The 2,887-nt window shown below is 50.8% G+C and overlaps 1 protein-coding gene across 1 annotated transcript in view; it reads right to left on the bottom strand.

The window, feature by feature from the left end:
- Tnfrsf13b (TNF receptor superfamily member 13B) overlaps window positions 1–1,201 on the bottom strand; it is a 21,661-nt gene extending 20,460 nt beyond the window's left edge. Inside the window, exon 1 of the mRNA XM_055594118.1 lies at window positions 1,156–1,201. The gene's annotated coding sequence lies outside the window, so the exon portion shown is untranslated. The remainder of the gene's footprint in view (window positions 1–1,155) is intronic.
- Window positions 1,202–2,887: the final 1,686 nt, after the last annotated feature.

Here is a 2,887-nt window from a genome sequence, read left to right on the forward strand (position 1 = left end):
TTATTTATTTATTTATTTATTTATTTATTTATTTATTTATTTATTTATTTATTTATTGAGACAGGGTCTCACTAAGTAACCTGGCTTAGAGAATATATACCTATTTCATGATGATACAAATATAAAATATTTTTTAAGTCGGAGGATTTTTGTTGTTGTTTTTAACTTCCCAGAGCCTTTGTTTGTGACTCTTCAAGAGGGTCTGAAGGGTCGAGAGTGAGTTCGTGGTATTGAGGTCCACTTTGTAGGTGAAGAGAAGGGGCAACGGCAAAGCGTACAAACTTCAAACAGTAGGAACTTGAACACACCTCCTGTCCCAGCCCTCGCTGCAGCTCCAGGAAGCTGCTGTGGGTTCCAGCCCATTCTGGATGATCCCTAATTCCTGGTCCCAGGTCCCTTGACATTTCCTCCTAGATCTAGGTCACTGACCCATGTGATTCGCTGTGAGACTGATTGGCATCCCTGGTGGACATGGTTGCTGGACAGAGACAGAAAATCCTGGCAAAGCCTGCCTGAGCCACGCTTGGGTGTGGGGACAGGCAGAGCCACTGTGAGAGGAGAGTCCCAATGAAGAACCTGTGCCTCAGAGGAGACCCTTTGACCCTTTGAAGCATCCCTGTAACACTACAGGCTAAACAACCTCAACTCATCAACAATCATCAGCAAGGAAAATAAGAAGGCAGAATGGGGGACAGGCAGAGCTTGGGCTATGGAACCTGATTTCCCCTGTGGGCCCTGAAGGACCTGCTTTGAACCTTTCTACCGAGGACAGAATTCGCACTTCTTGCTCAGCACCTGTGCTCTGAGGCTCTAATGTTAAGAGTTCTTAGAAGTTCATGACAGTTAGGCGGGGGGGGGGGGGGGGGGCAGAGTTCTAAACACTGAATCCTGACGTATCTAAAACCTATCAGGTTCACTTAAAAAAACAGCCCAGGGGCACAAGGAGAAAAGCTGGAACACATGGATAGAAAAAGAAGTTCCTGCTGACCCCATACTCCTAGGCAGGTTAGACCTGAACCTGGACGCTTTTCTCAGGTGTAGCCCTGGAGCTGTCCCAAAGCTGGGTAACCTTAGCTTGTACCTGTGGTGGCACTGCGGGATCCCCAGCTCCCGGAGCACCTTTTTGGCCCTCACCCACCACAGCCGGCTACTCACCACACTCCTGTGCCACCGGCTGCGACCTCCTGCCTGGCCTGGCCCACGCCACTCATTACTCAGGCCGTTTATTATTAGCCTGAGAGTTTGTCAGGCCTAGGCTGTACTTCCTGGGTTTTCCCCCCCAACCTGGGGATGTAAATAAGCCGCCCTGCTGACCTGCGCCTGCGCCTCAGTGCAGGGAGCAGAGGTGGGTGACCTGTCCCTATTTGCTTAGCTGGGCGGGGTGGGGGGTGTCTTAGCTCAACCTGGTCATGGTATGACAGGGATTGAGTACCTCCAGATCTTCCCTGACCCAGCTCTGGGGCCTGGTTCCTGCCCACGGCCACCTCTCCAGGCCAGACTGCCCAAATACCTCTTGTCCTCCCCAGATAGCCTTCCCTCCTCTTAGACCACCACATCCTGTGTTGCTGCTGATCAGTTCCTGTTGACCCTTCTTTAATGATCAGTTGAAGCCGTCACCTCTCCCAGGAAGCCACCTGTGACTGCCCCCAGGCCATTAGGTACCCGTGGTCTGTGCTGTCCCTGCAGATCTGGATTTCGCTTCAGGATCCAAGGCCTTGGTGAGGACTTACATATACCATGACCTGTACCTCTATACTCCCATCAGGAAAGGCGGCCTTGGAGTCATTGTGAGAATGACACGCGTTCACGCTGTCACCTGGTTGCTGCTTGTCTGGTTTTCAGTCCTTCTGAGACAGGAGTCACTAAGTTGTCCAGGGCTGGCTTGAACTCAAGATCCTCCTGTCTCAGACTCCAGAGTGCTGGGTTGCAGGTGTTCTCCACAACACCCGGCCGCTGCAGGCTCGTTCTTACAGCAAGTTCTCAGCGCACAGCAGCCCCTCCACAGCGACGTGGAGAATCAGCGCTCCAGCCCTCATTAGCCTGGCCTTTACTTTATTTCTGTGTACTCGCAGGCCTTCAGAATCCTGCAGGAATAGGAAGCCGGACACTTGCACTCCCAAGTTCATCGCGGCACTGTTCACTGTAGCCCAGATCTGGGGTCGCTGCTCCTGTCATTATCGGCGGAGTGGAAAAGAAAACTGCCGTGTGTGGAAACAATGGGCCCCTATTTACCCTCGAGAGAGAAGGAAATCCTGCCATTTGTACCAACAGGAATGAAATGGGAGAACCTCACGTTTAAAAAAAAAAAAAAAACAAGTCAGGCTGAGTGTGGTGGCACACGCCCTTAACCCCAGCACTTAAGAGATGGAGGCAGGCAGATCTCTGAGTTCGAGGCTAGCCTGCTTTACAGAGCAAGTCCTAGAACAGCCAGGGCTACACAGAGAAGTGCTGCCTCAAACAAACAAACAAACAACAAACAGAAGAAAAAGAAGTCGTGGTCTAGAGTGAAGGCCTAGCAGTTAAGAGCACGAAGACAGCTGGGTGCAGTGGTGCACGCCTGGAATCCCGTCACTCGGGGAGGCGGACTCAGCAGATCTCTGTGAGTTCGAGGCCAGCCTGTTCTACAAAGTGAGTCCTAGTCTACAAAGGACAGCCAAGGCTACACAGAGAGACCCTGTCTTGAGAAGAAAAAAAAAAAGCACTAGGACTGCTCTTTACAGGACCTGGGTTCAACTCCCACAAGATGGCTCACAAACATCTGTACCTACAGTTCCAGGGGATCTAATGCTCTCTTCTGGCCTCCATGGACTCCAGCCATGTATGTGACACACAGACATATATGGAAGCAAGTTACCCATACACATAAAATTTAGAAAATTTAACTCAA

The sequence above is a fragment of the Psammomys obesus genome, unplaced genomic scaffold (assembly GCF_907164565.1).
Source record: "Psammomys obesus unplaced genomic scaffold, mPsaObe1.curated_primary_1811, whole genome shotgun sequence".
Taxonomy (NCBI): Eukaryota; Metazoa; Chordata; class Mammalia; order Rodentia; family Muridae; genus Psammomys; species Psammomys obesus.